Source organism: Oncorhynchus kisutch, linkage group LG7 (assembly GCF_002021735.2).
Source record: "Oncorhynchus kisutch isolate 150728-3 linkage group LG7, Okis_V2, whole genome shotgun sequence".
NCBI classification, from domain to species: domain Eukaryota; kingdom Metazoa; phylum Chordata; class Actinopteri; order Salmoniformes; family Salmonidae; genus Oncorhynchus; species Oncorhynchus kisutch.
The window spans coordinates 25,528,769-25,547,234 of NC_034180.2; positions in this window are offsets into that span (position 1 = coordinate 25,528,769).

Genomic DNA, 18,466 nt, shown 5'->3' on the forward strand with positions numbered 1-18,466 from the left:
TTTCACACCCCTTTGCTATGACACACCAATTTGAGCTCAGGTGCAACCAATTTCCTTTGATCATCGTTGAGATGTAAATTCAACTTGATTGGAGTCCACCTGTGGCCAATTCAATTGTTTGAACATGATTTTAGAAAGAAACACACCTGTCTAAAGTATGTAAGGTCTCACAATTGACAGTGTGTGTCAGGGCAGAAACTATACCATCAAGTCCAAAGAACTGTCTATAGATCTCTGAGATAAAATTGTAATGAGGCATCTGGGAAAGGGTATAAAACTACTGCTTACAAGAGCACAGTGGTCTCCATCATTGGGACATTTTTAAAGTATGCAACTACCCAGACTCTGCCTAGAGCTGGCCGTTCGACCAAACTGAGCCACCTGGCAAGAATGACATTGGTCAGGGTGGTAACCGAAAACTCAATGACTTCTCTGACTGAACTACAGAGTTTATTGGCTGAGATGGGAGAACCTGCCAGAAGGACAAAAGTCACTTCAGCACTTCACCAATGTGGGCTTTATGGGAGAGTGGCCAGACAGAAGCCACTCCTGAGAAAAAAGCACATAACAGCACGCCTGGAGTTTGCAAAAAGGAACGTGAAAGACAGCGCATAAGGGAAACAATTCTGTGGTCTGACGAGACAGACCACATTCGCCTGAATGCAAAGCTCTGTCTGGAGAAAGCCATGCAACTTCATCATTATATCTAGGGTTGGCGCTGTAGGCATCTCTTAGAGGTATTGAAAACCGAAGAGATTAATAAAATGCATTGAGTTTAATAGATGCTCTAAATGCATTAAACATTCATAATTAAATCTAAGTCTTCAGGGGCTCTGGATGCTGGAACAGAATGCCAGGCACTGCCTCTCCTCCCCTCCTATTCTTTTAAAATCACAGAGCTTTGGTGTTGTAATGGAGCGTAGTGCTGGGCAACAGCAACAGACATTGCCATTTCGCTCACGCAATGCTGCAATGGCTGGACAAATCTGGCCAAATTTATGACACAATGAATCTGTTGGGGGGCCTGTCTTGTGTGTGTGTGTGTGTGAGGAGGCATTGCATTGATATGGGCATAGGGTTGCTAAGCAGAGAAGAGTTGCACGTCATCTTCACTGGCAATTCCTGTTCTAATTATGCCTGCATTTCACACATACAACTGAGGTAACCGCACAGGTGTTTCTTTCACTCTCTTACCCAATAAAAAAACTGAAAACATATGAGCCATTTTGTCTATAAATAATGTATTATGCACAAGCTGCTTTACTTTTCACTCTTTCCCTGTACTTTTCACTCTCTCCCTTTTTAAGGCTGGTCATGGCTCACATCAACGTCATTATCCCAGAAACCCTAGACCCACTCCAATTTGCATACCACCCCAACTTCCTGACGGGCCGCCCCCAGGTGGTAAGGGTAGGTAACAACACATCCGCAAATCTGATCCTCAACATGGGGGCCCCTCAGGGGTGCGTGCTCAGGCACCTCCTGTATTCTCTGTTCACTCATGACTGCACGGCCAGACATGACTCCAACACCATCATAAAGTTTTCCGATGACACAACAGTGATAGGCCTGATCACCGTCAACGACGAGACAGCCTATAGGGAGGTGGTCAGAGACCTGGCCGTGTGGTGTCAGGCCAACAACCTCTCCTTCAACGTGATTAAGACAAAGGAGATAATTGTGGACAGGAAAAGGAGGACTGAGCACACCCCCATTCTCATCGACGGGTCTGTAGTGGAGCAGGTTGAGCTCTTCAAGTTCCTTGGCGTCCACATCACCAATAAACCATCATGATCCAAGCACAGTTGGGAAGTGGAGTGGGCAAGCCAAAACTTTTTCCCCCTCAGGTCACTGGAAAGATTTGACATGGGTCCTCAAATACTCAAAAGGTTCTACAGCTGCACCATTGAGAGCATGACTGGTTGCATCACTTCCTGGTATGGAAACTGCTCGGCCTCTGACAGCAAGGCACTACAGAGGGTAGTGTGTACGGCCCAGTACATCACCGGGGCCAAGCTTCCTGCCATCCAGGACCTATATACCAGGAGATGTCAGAGGAAGGCCCTAAAAATTCCAGCCACCCCAGTCATAGACTGTTGTCTCTGCTACCGCACTGCAAGCGGTACCGGAGTGTCAAATCTAGGTCCAAGAGGCTTCTAAACAACTTCTACCCCCAAGCCATGAGACTCCTGAACATGTCCCCACTGTACTCTGTACCAGTACCCCTTGTATATAGCCTCACTATTGATATTTTACTGCTGCTGTGTTTGTTTTTGTACTCCTGCTGGTATTTGTATTAAAACTGCATTGTTGGTTAAGGGCTTGTAAGTAAGCATTTCACTCAAACCTGTTGAGTTTGGAGCATGTGACAAATAAAATTAGATTTGATGTGCCAGAGCTGATCTAATATGAATGGCTTGGGATTAGTGTTGGAGCACACACTGTTGATGATGTAATCAGTGCATACTTATAGATCTATAGCCCTCTAGCCCATGCTTTATTAAACCACTTCAGCGCATAAGCAGCCGCTTCCTTAATTAGAGCAGGCCAGGAGTAACTTTGGCAGTTTCTAACCTTTCTCTGTCTGACACCTATAAATCATTTCCTAATCCCAGCCAGCTAGCACTGCAAAATGCGCAGTCATGATTAAAGGACGAGAGACCCATAGTGGAACACTCGCTGTCGCTCATCGGGTGTAAGAGAAGGAAGGCCATCAATGTACAGGTAGAGCCTGGTGCTGCTGATCTTTAGGTAATTATAATATGAGGTGAAATAATGACTTTTCCCACCTTGCCGTTTGTGGGAAGGTAATTTAGGGGAGATTGCCGCCGATCCTGGGTACCATTATTGGTATTGAAATGTAATTAATGAGGGAGCTCTACATTGTTTATTTGTGTGATGCTGATGCTGTTGGGGGAGGGTGGGATGAGGACAGAGCATGCTGGTAAATATTAATTCAATATAATTTGGAATGTAGTTCCATGGATGCAGTATTGTAATTATATCTATTGTATCTATGTAAATCAACTGTAAAAATTATATACATAATATTTTGCATTATGTTACTATATATTTTGCCTGTCTATAGTCCACCATATATCGTATGTATTCAGTCAGTTTGGTATGGTTAACTAAGAATGGATTCAATGCATTCAATCATAACTGCAAAATGCTTCCACTATACCGCAGGTGGCCAAATGGCTGTCATTTCTCATCACCTTACACAGCTAATACGATAAGAAATAATAATATCTCAATGGAGATAGCAGAGTAACAGTCCAATAGCACATTCGATGACATTTGGTTGATCCAGCACTGTGCAAGCATCTACTTCTCCAGTCACACACAATGTGGACAATCTATACTCTACTTTCTCCAAGTAACTGTTCTTCTCTATGAAGTAACAATAGAAGTAGCTGATGACAATGGGCTACACTGAAAAGACAACACAAAGGGTGAAAGATAGCATGTATGTAAACTGTCCTAAATATGTTTTTTGGCTTATGGATGTGAGTGTAGGTGGGTTTTGGTGTCTGTGCATATGAATGGGAGTGTGAGGGAGGGTGGGTATGAATATGTGTGGGAGAGAATGGTGTGTGGATACATAGGGTATCCACACACTCTATCATGTCAGTCACATTGACCCCAAAACACATTTAGCATTTTATACAGTGGTGGAAAGGGGATCATGTTAACTTTCTAATGTCAAACGACTTACCATTACATGCTGTGTCATCTAACCATGTTTGAGAAAAATATATTTATTCAAATAATTATTTAATTAATACAAAACACATGACATTCATTGACAGCTTTTTTCTACAGCTGGCCATGCTTTCCACCTGGCTACCTCTACCCCGGTCAACAGCACTGTACCCCCCGCAGCAAATCGCTCAAGCCTTCCCCATTTCTCCTTCTCCCAAATCCAGTCAGCTGATGTTCTGAAAGTGCTGCAAAATCTGGACCCCTACAAATCAGCCGGGCTAGACAATCTGGACCCTTTCTTTCTAAAATTATCTGCCGAAATTGTTGCAACCCCTATTACTAGCCTATTCAACCTCTCTTTCGTGTCGTCTGAGATTCCCAAAGATGGGAAAGCAGCTGCGGTCATCCCCCTTTTCAAAGCTGCTACAGACCTATATATATCCTACCCCGCCTTTCTTTCTTTCTTTGAAAGCCAAGTCAACAAACAGATTTCTGACCTTTTCGAATCCCACCGCAGCTTCTCCGCTATGCAATCTGGTTTCAGAGCTGGTCATGGGTGCACCTCAGCCATGCTCAAGGTCCTAAACGATATCTTAACTGCCATCGATAAGAAACAATACTGTGCAGCCGTATTCATTGACTCTGTCAATAACGACATCCTCATCAGTAGACTCGATATCCTTGGTTTCTCAAATGATTGCCTCGCCTGGTTCATCAACTTCTCTGATCGAGTTCAGTGTGTCAAATCGGAGGGCCTGTTGTCAATTCTTCAATTCTTGGGCCGACTCTCTTCTCTGTATACATCAATGATGTCGCTCTTGCTGCTGGTGAGTCTCTGATCCACCACTACGCAGATGACACCATTCTGTATACTTCTGGCCATTCTTTGGACACTCATGCTGCCAAACATACCCTCGTAAAACTGACAATCCTATTGATCCTCGACTTCGGCGATGTCATTTACAAAATAGCCTCCAATACCCTACTCAATAAATTGGATGCAGTCTATCACAGTGTTGTCCGTTTTGTCACCAAAGCCCCATATACTAGCCACCACTGCGACCTGTACGCTCTCGTTGGCTGCCCCTCGCTTCATACTCGTCGCCAAACCCACTGGCTCCAGGTCATCTACAAGACCCTGCTAAGTCCCCCCTTATCTCAGCTCGCTGGTCACCATAGCAGCACCCACCTGTAGCACGCGCTCCATCAGGTATATCTCTGCTGCCAATGACTGGAAAGAACGACAAAAATCTCTGAAACTGGAAACACTCATCTCCCTCACTAGCTTTAAGCACCAGCTGTCAGAGCAGCTCACAGATTACTGCACATGTACATAGCCCATCTACAATTTAGCCCAAACAACTACCTCTTCCCCTACTGTATTTCTTTATTTATTTGTGCTCCTTTGCAGCCCATTATTTCTATTTCCAGTTCACACATTCTTCCACTACAAATATCACTCCAGTGTTTTATTACTAAATTGTAATTACTACAGCCTATTTATTGCCTTATCACCCTAATCTCACCTCATTTGCTCACATCGTATATAGACTTATTTGTCTACTGTATGTTGGTTTTACTCCATGTGTAACTCTGTATTGTTGTATGTGTCGAACTGCTTGGCCAGGTCGCAATTGTAAATGAGAACTTGTTCTCAACTTGCCTACCTGGTTAAATAAAGGTGAAATAAAAATAAAATAAAAAATACAATCACTGAAGAGATAAGACTTAAAGGTTGAGACCGAGTCTGCGTCTCTCACATGGATAGGCAGACCATTCTATAAAAATGTAGCTCTATAGAAGAAAGCCCTGCCTCCAGCTGTTTTGAAAAAGCATTGGTGTGGATTAGAAAGGTCATTGGTGTGGATACTGTGGGAACATGTTGGTCTGAGCAAGTGCGATATCATGAATGTTTGTGGAAATGTACGCATGTATGTATGTAATTGTTAAGTTGTCTATGGTTTTTGTAAAAACGACAATCTGTGGCCAACTGAAATGACGTGATTACAATCAGTTGTGCATGTGGTATGGTTAATCTGCTTGTATTGAATTATTTTGACCAATTTTGCCACACTATACCTTCACACCATAGGTCCTAACCCTTAACAGACAAAGATTCATGATGCTATTCCCTACCCCTCTAGGAGACAATGTTACTGTCTCAACATTGACTGTTGATGGCTGCACCTCACCTAGCTACTGCTGCTCTCCCATGGAATCAGGGATGATGTCTGGATGATGGCTGATGTCATACCTTTGTCTCTTCATCCAGCTCTCTTCTCTCCTGCTCCTCTAGACATATGGCATGGCACCAGCACCATCAATTCCCCTATGAAAAGGAAGCCTCGTTTCCACACACAAACTGTCAGGCAGCGATGCAATCACCTCCCTGCTCACCTGCTGACCCTTTGAAATGGATGAGGCTGAGGGGCGAGGCTGGGGCAGGCTGTCAGGCTGGACTGAAAGGGGAGATGTAAAGCATCATTCAGCTTACAGAGCCTGTATGGATTCCCTTTGAATACGGCGTCTGTGAGGTGTGGAAGCCACAGAAGAGATGTAAACAAACACAGGATGAATGCTAATAACTTGATGAGTCATACATAGGTGGTAGACAATGGTTGATCCTTAGATGATAATACATCTTTATCAGTAGTTTTGTCCCAGTACTAGTAGTGAAATGTGTGATACACCAGAGGAGGAAGGGGAGGACCATCCTACTCAGTGAATGTCAGAAAAATGTAAATAGTGAAACATTTCATTTTAAGATAAAACTATACTAAAGATATTCATGTCACCAAATAACTGATTAAAACATACTAGTTTGCAATGAAGGTGTACAGTAACCTCAACAGCACTGGGGTAACTGGAGGACATCCATTTTCCATCCATGTTCTGGGTACACTGACAATAGAAAACCTAGGAGGCTCATGGTTCGACTCTGTCAATTACCACATTCTTATTGGCAGACTCAACAGCCTTGGTTTCTCAAATGACTGCCTCACCTGGTTCACCAACTACTTCTCAGACAGAGTTCAGTGTGTCAAATCGGAGGGCCTGTTGTCCGGACCTCTGGCAGTGCCACAGGGTTCAATTCTCGGGACGACTTTTCTCTGTATACATCAATGATGTCGCTCTTGCTGCTGGTGATTCTCTGATCCACCTCTACGCAGACGACACAATATGCTTTTCAACCATAGCTACACAAGCATTTGTGTAAGAGTATTGATAGCTAGCTTAGCATTAAGCCTTGCATTCAGCAGGCAACATTTTCACAAAAACAAGAAAAGCATTCAAATAAAAATCATTTACCTTTGAAGAACTTCGGATGTTTTCAATGAGGAAACTCTCAGTTAGATAGCAAATGTTCATTTTTTCCCAAAATATTTTTTGTGTAGGAGAAATCGCTCCGTTTTGTTCATCACTTTTGGCTAAGAAAAAAATCTGAAAATGCAGTCTCTACAACGCCGAACTTTTTCCAAAATTAACTCCATAATAACGACAGAAACATGGCAAACGTTGTTTAGAATCAATCCTCAAGATGTTTTTCACATATCTATTCGATGATGAATCATTCGTGGAAGCTGTGTTTCTCCTCGAAGCAAACGAAAAATACACGCAGCTGGAGATTACGCAATAATTGCAACGGAGGACACCAAGTGGCCACCTGGTAGATGTAGTCTCTTAAGGTCAATCTTCCAATGATTTGCCTACAAATACGTCACAATGCTGTCGACACCTTGGGGAAACGACAGAAAGTCTAAGCTCATTCGTGACCCATACACAGCCATATAAGGAAACATTGGAACACAGCGCATTCAAAATCTGGGGCACTTCCTGTATAAAATTTCATCTTGGTTTTGCCTGTAGCATTAGTTCTGTGGCACTCACAGACAATATCTTTGCAGTTTTGGAAACGTCAGAGTGTTTTCTTTCCAAAGCTGTCAATTATATTCATTGTCGAGCATCTTTTCGTGACAAAATATCTTGTTTAAAACGGGAACGTTTTTTTATCCATAAATGAAAAGAGCGCCCCCTATATCCAAGAAGTTAACCTGTCTAGGACTGGGGAATCCCGTTCCGCTAGCGGAACCCCTCACCAACAACCAATAAAATTGCAGGGCTCCAAATACATATCAAAAGACATTTAAAAAATCATCAAAAGAAATTTAAAAAATCAAGTATTAGGCACCATTTTAAAGATAAGATTCTCGTTAATCCAGCCACCGTGTCGGATTTAAAAAATGCTTTACAGCGAAAGCTCCACAAACGATTATGTTAGGTCACCACCATTTTTCAGTCACAAATAGAGAAAATTAATCACTAACCTTTGATCTTCATCAGGTTACACAATACATGTATGTTTTGCTCGGTAAAGTTCATATTTATATCCAAAAATCTTATTTTACATTGGCGTGTTACGTTCAGTAGTTCCAAAACATGCAGTGATATTGCAGAGAGCCAAATGAATTCACAGTAAAACTCATTATAATTTTTTATGAAAATTCAAGTGTTATGCATGGAACTTTAGATAAACTTCTCCTTATAACGTCTTATGGTATTTTTTTTAACCTTTTATTTTTCTAGGCAAGTCAGTTAAGAACAAATTCTTATTTTCAATAGTGGGTTAACTGCCTGTTCAGGGCAGAACAACAGATGTGTACCTTGTCAGCTCGGGGATTGGAACTTGCAACCTTCCGGTTACTAGTCCAACGCTATAACCACTAGGCTACCCTGCCGCCCCGTATAGGGGACAGTTGTGTCCCACTTGGGCAAAATACGCAGCGCGGCAAATTTTTAAAAATTATATGAAAATCTAACTTTCATTAATGCAACTGCTGTGTCAGATTTCTAAAAAAAGCTTTATGGAAAAAGCATAATCTGAGAACGGCTCTCAGAACCCAAAACAGCCAGAGAAATATCTGCCATTTTGGAGTCAACAACCATAAATATTCACTTACCTTTGATGATCTTTATCAGAAGGCACTATGCACTCCCAGGACTCCCAGTTCAACAAGAAATGACTGATTTGTTCCATAAAGTCCATAATTTATGTCCAAATAGCCACTTGTTGTTAGCGTGTTCAGCCCAGTAATCCATCTTCATGAGGCGCAGGCACTTCGTCCAGACAAAAACTTGAATATTTCCCGTTACAGTCCTTTAGAAACATGTCAAACGATGTATGGAATCAATCTTTAGGATGTTTTTAACATAAAACATCTAATGTTCCAACTGGAGAATTCCTTGGTCTTCAGAAAAGCACTGGAACGAGAGGTAACTCTGTCGGGAGCGCGCGTCATGAGACCAAGGCACTCTGCCAGACCACTGACTCAAAGAGGTCTCATGAGCCCCTCCCTTATAGTTGAATCCTCATTCAAGTTTCTAAAGACTGTTGACATCTAGTGGAAGCAGTAGGAAGTACAACATTATCCATATCTCAATGTGTCTTCTGTAGGCCAAGCTTTGAAAAACTACAAACCTCAGATGTCCCACTTCCTGGTTGGATTTTTCTCAGGTTTGCGCCTGACATATGAGTTCTGTTATACTCACAGACATCATTCAAACAGTTTTAGAAACCTCAGAGTGTTTACTATCCAATACTAATAATAATATGCATATATTAGCATCTGGGACAGAGTAGGAGGCAGTTCACTCTGGGCATGCTATTCATCAAAAAGTGAAAATGCTGCCCCCTATCCCAAAAAGGGATGTCAGAGCAGCTCACAGATCATTGCACTTGTAAATAGTCCAACTGTAAATAACCCATCCAACTACCTCATCCCAATTTAGTTTTTTTGCTAATTTATTTTAATAATTTTTGCTCACCCCAGTATCTCTACTTGCACATTTATCTTCTGCACATATATCACTCCGGTGTTTAATTGCTGAATTGTAATTACTTCGCCACTACGACCCTATTTATTGCCTTACCTCATTTGCACACACTGTATATAGATTTTTTTCTATTGTGTTATTGACTATAGGTTTGATTATTCCATGAGTAACTCTGTGTTGTTGTTTGTGTCACACTGCTTTGCTTTATCTTGGCCAGGTCACAGTTGTAAATGAAAACTTGTTCTCAACTGGCCTACCTGGTTAAATAAAATAATAAAATAAAATGGTCTTAAGAGGTGATTTTGCCTGGTCACCAAACTGTTGTGTTGTGCACTGAAGTCCACAAGCGAAGGGAAAAGATAAGAGAAGGAGAGCGCATAGATGCGAGAAGGAATTATTCAACGATCAAAGTGATGATGCTGTTTGTGGATGCTATGAAAGTGAACTGTGTGTCGGGGTAATCAGGGTTGTATTCATTCCTTTGATTCTGTTGAAAAATATTTCTACCTTTTACGGCTAGGGGTTCCGCTAGCGGAACGTTTCGACAACATCCGGTGAAATGGCAGAGCGAAAAAAACTTACAAAATTATTTGAAATATTTCACTTTCATACATTCACAAGTGCAATACACCAAATGAAAGCTTAACTTCTTGTTAATCTAGTCATCGTGTCAGATTTTAAAAAGGCTTTATGGCAAAAGCACACCATGTGATTATGTTAGGACAGCGCCTAGCTACAAATAACCATACAGACATTTTCCAGCCAACAAGAGGGCTCACAAAAGTCAGAAATAGCGATTTAAAGTAATCACTAACCTTTGATGATCTTCATCTGGTGGCACTCCCAGAACTCCATGTTACACAAATGTTTGTTTTGTTCAATAAAGTCCCTCTTTATGTCCAAGAACCTCAGTTTAAATTGGCGCGTTATGTTCAGTAATGCATTGTCTCAAATAACATCCTGTGAAATTGCAGAGAGCCAAATCAAATTAACCTTGATGAAAGATACAAGTGATATACATAGGATTAAAGATGAACTTCTTGTTAATCCAGCCGCTGTGTCAGATTTTCAAAAAGGCTTTACGGCGAAAGCAAACCATACTATTGTCTGAGGATAGCACCCCATCATACCAGCACAGACATAAATATTTCATCCCGCCAGGTGCGACACAAAACTCAGAAATAAAGATATAATTTATGCACTCCAATGTCACAAACATCATCAATGGTCCTAATTCCGTCATTATATATCCAAAATGTCAATTTATTTGTCGCGTTTGATCAAGAAAAACACTGGTTCCAACTCTCGCAACATGACTACAAAATATCTCATAAGTTACCTGTAATCTTTGTCCAAACATTTCAAACAACTTTCCTAATAGAACTTTAGGTATTTTTTTACATAAATAATCGATACTGTTTAAGACTGGATAAACTGTGTTCAATACCGGATGAAAACAAAGTGGAGTAAGCTTTCAGGTCACGCGCCTCTATCAAACAGTACACTTCACACGACCCTCGTTCTGAACAGGGCTACTTCTTCATTGCACAAAGACAAAACATCAACCAATTTCTAAAGACTGTTGACATCCAGTGGAAGTGATAGGAACTGCAAGCAACTGCCTTAGAATTCTAGATTCCCATTGAGAACCCATTGGAAAGAGAGTGAACTAAAAAAAAATCCTGGATGGTTTGTCTTCAGGGTTTCGCCTGCCAAATAAGTTATTTTATACTCACAGACGTCATTCTAACAGTTTTAGAAACTTCAGAGTGTTTCTATCCAAATTCACTAATAATATGCATATCCTAGCTTCTGGGCCTGAGTAGCAGGCAGTTTACTTTGGGCACGCTTTTCATCCGGACGTGAAAATACTGCCCCCTAGCTCGAAAAGGTTCAATGGAAGCAAACGGAACAAAACAGGGATAGACCTACCTGAGTTTGATCATTAGCATCTCCAATTTTGGACTAATGATTACACCCTAGATCAGCTAGATGCAGGCAAAAATCTAATGACATTTAAAAAAATTGGTCACATACACATATTTAGCAGATGTTATTGCGGGTGTAGCGAAAAGCTTGTGTTCCTAGCTCCAACAGACCAGTAATATCTCAAACAATGCACAAAAATCTAAAAGTAAAAGAATGTCATTAAGAAATATATAAATATTAGGAAAAGCAATGTCAGAGTGCCATAGACTAAAATACAGTAGAATTGAATACAGTATATACACATTATTAAAGTGACTTGTGTTCCATTTATTAATGTCTATGTACTGTATATAGGGCAGCAGCCTCTAAGGTGCAGGGTTGAGTAACAGGGTGGTAGCCGGCTAGTGATTTCTATTTAACATTGTGGAGGGGCACATTTCTACGTCTGCTTAACAGCTATTTGATGTTCTTGAGATAGAAGTTGTTTTTCAGTCTCTCGGTCCCAGCTTTGATGCATCTGTACTGACCTCGCCTTCTGGATGATAGCAGGGTGAACAGGACAGGGCTCTGGTGGTCAATGTCCTTGATGATCTTTTTGGCGTTCCTGTGACATTGGGGGCTGTAGGTGTCCTGGAAGGCAGGCAGTGTGCCCCTGGGGATGCGTTGGGCAGACCGCACCACCCTCTGGAGAGCCCTGCTGTTACGGCGGTGCAGTTGCCATATCAGGCGATGATACAGCTCCGACGGAGTGTGCAAGGTGTGTGCAAGGCGGTATTGAAATGTGTCACTGTCTGTTCACCTTGATTACTCCAATTTGTCTCTCGACATGTGCACCTACATTGTAAACGTTCATTCATAGGCTAGGTTGTAGCAATCTCATGATGGGTACAGGGAAGACTTGAGTATCATGTAGTAGCCAAAACCTATCGATATTACATTGAGCTGGGTGAATGGAACATGAATGACAGTCAACCAATATGCTGTAATAGAAATAAGGCCATGCTCATGAAAAGAATAATGTCCTCCCTAATCTTAAAACGACACCAATCGCCACTGTAATACACATTATCCACTTTAAAATTATGGTCTGGTTTCATTGCATAGTTAAATTTTTGGTCATACACTGGAAACGATTAATGTCATATAATTGTTATGTAGTGGCTGGGGCCAAAATAAAAAAATAGCTTGTAAGATATTGACAATAAAAAAAATAAAAAAACAGAAGGCCTAACTGGAATATATGTGATAAGACCGGACCATCATTCCCTTTATGTGCTGCTGGTCCTGCTGTGAGAGGTGGATGGTGCATGGTGTTAGGGTACATCCCAAATTACCATATTTTCTATATAGTGCACTACTTTTGGTCAAAAGTAGTGCACTATAGAGGGAATAGTGTTCCATTTGATATGCAGACTTGGTCCTGCTGTAAGGCTTTGAGAGGTGGACGGTCTCGGTCTCCAGTCTTGCTGCTGTTCAGAGTTGGCTGCTTGTTTCTTCCCGGCTGTCTCCTTGCCTTTAATTACAGACAGATCTAGAGCTGCTTCTCCATAGGGAGCTTCCACATTCCCATCCCCTCGCCTGACTGCCTGTAAGCTGCCTGCTGCAAGCACGTCGCTTGGCCTGCCATGAAATATCTGAGGTGAATACAAGATCACATCATCGGTAATGAAGGAAAGAAAATTACGATGAGAAGCGATGTGCAAAGGCAGCGCTAGTCGAGCCTTTAAGCAGGCGTGGAAATGTGCCCCTCCGCAAAGCCTTAATGAGCTTTTCATCCACAAAGTGTGATTTGTAATGGTGCAAATTCTCCATTAGCCTGTCTGAGATGCCTGTGACCCAATAGCCTTCAAGAAGTGTAAATGGAAATACAGATTCAGCTCAGCAAGCAAGGGACAATATTGCCTGTTCTAGCCTGCCTCGTCGACATGATAGATATGTGCAATTGCATGCGTTTGTGTAGTGCTGTTATGGTCTGTTGTGCTCCTTTATTCCTGGTATTTTAATTTTCTGCATCGTGAGTACAGTGCTCCTTCAAGCCAACGTCTCTTTTTTGGGGAATACAATATGCCAAGAGGCCACTTATACTATACGTAATTCTTGGTAATAGAAATCTAAATCCCTGTTATTATAATCCTAGGTTCCATTGGGATTTCTATTTTTTAATTTGCCCAGGCACCATTAACTTGATTATCCTAAATGGACAGTGTGTGCAATAATTTGTTTTTCAACTAGAGCGCTCTAAAAGGCAACAGGATAGCTTAATTAATAAGTCTCATCGGGGAGCTACCATAGATATATGTAACATAGACAGTATAAAAACAATGACTTTAAATATCATGCTCGGGATCATCTGATCATCTTCTAAATGGCATATATAACATATAACATGTCAAAAACATCCCGTCATTCATTCTAATTCTGATTCAACACAGTCCTTCTACTGTTAGTATACATAGTTATTTTGTCAGCAAACATTGTGCCTCCACATTGTGCACCCATGTCATAAAGTCGTTTTCATATGTTCTTATTTTTCAATTTTGAAGACAGTCTAATCCATTCTGGTTTTCAGATCCATCTCTCTAGTCTAACTGACTCACTGTTTCAGAATACCACTCAGTGTCAGAATCTAGTAGCCTGGCTCTTAAAGATGCAGTCCGGGATCTTAAGCACAACAAATTTGTAACATATTGTAGGAATTTCACTGTATTCGGCGCACGTGACAAATAAACTTTGATTTGATTCTTTATCATATGAATTGCACCCAAACGTAAAAATGTTGCAGAACTTAACATATCATACAAGTTCCAGAGCATCACTTTAAGTCTCTGGTCTCTCGGGGAGGAGTGTAAGCCCAAGCAGCAGTATCAGAGGGTGGGAGTGTGTTGGCAGAGACAGGCCTGACTAGGCGTGAATCTGCCATTAGGGACAACAACAGCCGGCAGTCTCTCACATCCAGCTGTTACCCCCCTCTCCCTCCATTACACTGATTGACTAATGACACCACATCCTCATTCCTGACAAGCCTCGCTAATCCCAGGTACGTTGGTTTCGCTCTGTGTGGACGGATGCTGTGGAGAAGGAAGTATTTGCTAAGGTAAAAAAATCTGAAGGTGGTGTTTGAGGCAGAAAGCGTGAAAATGTGTGATGGTGGTGGTCTGTGCGGCCTGATTGTTGTGAAATTAAAAAATGTCTTTGCTGCGAACAGTAGGAGAACGGTTTCAATCAAATACATTTCAACAAGAGCAGCTTGAAGAGCTCGTCTGGCAAAGATGGCCATCTGAGGAGAACAGAGTCAAATGGGTTGACTGGAGGAGAACTCCAGGCTACAGTAATCATGTGCGCTACAGTGTATATATTAGGACAGTCACACATACTGTATACAAGCAACAATGACACCAACTCTAAACTCCAAGTGACTGACAACTTCCATGGATAAGTGACTCTCTCCTAATATGGATACTGTACTTGTCCACGCAGCACCTAGCATGCTTTCTTAGAGTATGCAGAGAGGGATAATTATGCAGTTCTTATTTCATTATTTTGAATCAAACCCAAAATATAAGCCAATTAACCACTCCCCAGGTCTCTGACTGGCTCATCTACACAAATGAATGAGGACGACGGAGCTACAATTTCTCGCTAAATCAAGTTCATTAAGTTGATTCTCAGTACTTCGGACTCTTAATTAAGGAATCTCACTCAACTACATTAAATGTTGAAGAACTCGTGTTCATTTGCTTTAATCGACTGCTATGCCTATACATTTTCACTATTTATTCTATTCTCCTCAGAAAATAGCCTAGATTAGTCAAAGCTAAGCTGTCCGGATAGCTATAGTTGGATTACATGTCAACTCTGCATTTATGAACAACATTATCCTTAAACTGACAAATGGCTGTTTTCTATGCTGTTGTCAGATGTCAGCGTCATATGAATTGATGCCAGTTCGTTCCTCAGTAAGTAAATAGACCTGGAGCTGAAGCCCCATTCAGCAGGTTTTCAGGAACCCTCCAACGGGCATGTTTATTGATCTCATTTAGAATTCACTCCGGAGCCTGTAGTAATGATCAAATAACCTGAGTCTTAAATTCTACTTGTATTGGCACTCGAGTGCTAAAGATCTTTTAGTGGAACAAATACATTATTGAAAAGCTGCTTCTGGGTACAATCCCCTTGAGTGCTTGACTGACACCCTTCAGTTTCCAGTGTGAGAGAAAACTAAGGAGACCGCTGATTGTTGATGAATCCATTTCCTTATAGGATGAAGAAGAGGAAGCATTCCAGGCACACTGAACCCACTCCAATTTGCTTACCACCTCAACAAATCCACAGAAGCCATTTTCTTCGCTATTCACACGGCCGTAACACATCTGGACAAGAGGAGCACCTATGTGAGAATGCTGTTCATTGACTACAGTTCAACATTCAACACTATTGTTCCCGCAAAGCTCGACACCAAGCTCAGAGCCCTGGGTCTGGACACCCTCCAACTGGATCCTGGACTTCCTGACAGGGAGACCACAGGCTGTGAGGATTGGAAAAACACCTCCTCCAAACTGACTCAACACAGGGGCCCCCCAGGGGTGTGTCCTCAGTCCTCTGCTGTACTCCCTGTTCACCCACGACTGCGTGGCTTTTTACGACACTAACTCAAGATTGCTGACGACACCACGGTTTTAAGCCTGATAACCAACAATGATGAGTCAGCCTGGAATTGTTGTGTCATGACAACAGCCTCTTCCTCAACATCAGCTAAACAAAGGAGTTGATTGTTGACTTCAGGAAGCAGAGGAGAAAACATGCCCCAATCCACATCAACGGTAATGCAGTAGAGAGAGTCACGAGTTAAGTTCCTCGACGTCCACATCACTGAGGACTTGTCATGGACCAACATCACCACCACTCTTGTCAACAGGGTGCAACAGCGTCTCTAATTCCTAAGGAGGCTGAAGAAATTCAGTCATTCTGCCCCGGGTCCTTTCCAAACACTACCGTTGCACCGAAGGCGTCCTGACCGGTTGCTGTCCACGACAGCAAGGCCCTCCAGTGGGTGTTGAAGACGACATCACTGGGACATTACTCCCAACCATCCAGGACATCTACTCAAAACAGTGCCTGAGGAAGCCACGCAGCATCATCAAGAAACCCACACACCCCAGCAATGAGATGTTCTCGGAGCATGAGGTTTGATACCAACAGGCTCAGAGACGGTTTCTATCTACTTGCCATCAGACTGCTGAACACTTGAACTGGACTAACCACCTGCTCTGATTCTCTGCACACATGCACTCACTCATGCACACACAACCACACATATACATTAATGTGACACACACCCACACATCACTGCTGATACCAGGCTCTTGTTAAACTGCTCAGTTTATACACTGTCCCCCATTCCGCAATAGATGTGTAAATAGTGCCTTCCTGTATTATACTTATGATAAAATATTTTTTCTAATCTACTGAGTCATTTACTTTGTTCGTATTCTTATATTTTATTATTTCTTATTGTTGTTGCATTGTTGTGAAGGAACCTGCAAGTAAGAATTTTGTTGGGCAATGTATACCATGTGTATCCCGTGCATACGACTAGCAAAAATGTAAACTTGAAAGCTTGTAATATTGGTGACATCTTAAAGGAAAGCCTGTCCTATAGCTGACATCTTAACTCTAATGAATCCCAATGGATGCATCATTGATGAATGATTTATGTTCATTATGGCTCATTGAAACAGAGATTGAGTGTGATTTTAAGAACAAGCTAGCCATAATGGCTTAATGTCTGGTATGAGTTTACTTGATTATGAATCCCTCAGGATGAATATATGAATAGTACTGTATGCTGAGAGATTTGGAAACAGGTTGAAGAAAAGACTTTGCATTATTACTGTACATCAGAGAAGCTACTGACTTCGGGGAGCCTACATTGCACTCCAGAGTCCTCCTGCTATCTCTCATACAGAGTAATTTACTTTCCTACCTTGTATAGGAATGAATATACGTATTTTTTCTCACTCCCATTGAGCTCCTTTTACTCACCAGTAAATGGAGAGGAACCGTCTTGGTGCCAAATAGTACCTTATTCGCTATATAGTGCACTGCGTTTACCTATAGGCCCTGGTCAAAAGTAGTGCACTATATAAGGAATAGGGTGCCATATGTACATTTCACCTTGAGGCAGTGATTCCAGTAATTAAAATGTAATGATAGGACTTTTATTGAATAACAATTTTTCTTGCCAGGCCTTTATGTCAGTGCTGGATGTAGCTGAAATGAACGAGCATGTCCCTGAAACATCCTGAGCATATTATAGGTAGTTATAACTACAGTGAGCTGAAGAGAAACCTCATCATGGAGAAGTTTATACCCGACAAAGGGTTGCTACGGATTATAAAATGTTTAGTTTTGGTTGTGCAATTTCATTGGTCAACTTGCATTCAAGCTGTGCTAAAATGTTCAGAATACCTGTATATCATTACACTTTGATAATCATAGACCTTACACCTGCTTTTAAGGCAAAATTGATAGGGAACAAGTTAGATTTATTTAGTCTGATTTCTCTGGAGGAGTGGGTGAATACTATAGGCTGATTCAGTCACTGAAACAGGAAAATTCAACTAAGAATGGAGATCAAAAGTATAAAAATGTGCTTACTTTCAATTTATGCCTCCTTGGAAAATTTCATCAATACAGATAAATAGCCCCCACAGACACCACCGAAACACACGTCAGTCAATACAATATCTCTTCTTCAGCAGCCCATTGTCATCTGTACTAATACTGCATCTACAATCTCTTCACCTGCAAAGTTGCTTAGGAGCCATGAACCACCCAAAACTGCCAACCATCACCTTCAACACTATAATAATCAATTTCTCTCTCTCATCCTGCTATTTTGACCTATTATCCCCCCTTTTCCATTTCTACCATCTTTAACCTTTTTACGTATGAGTTCCAAATATCTCTAACAGTCGCCCCAGCGTGAGTTTTTTAAAAT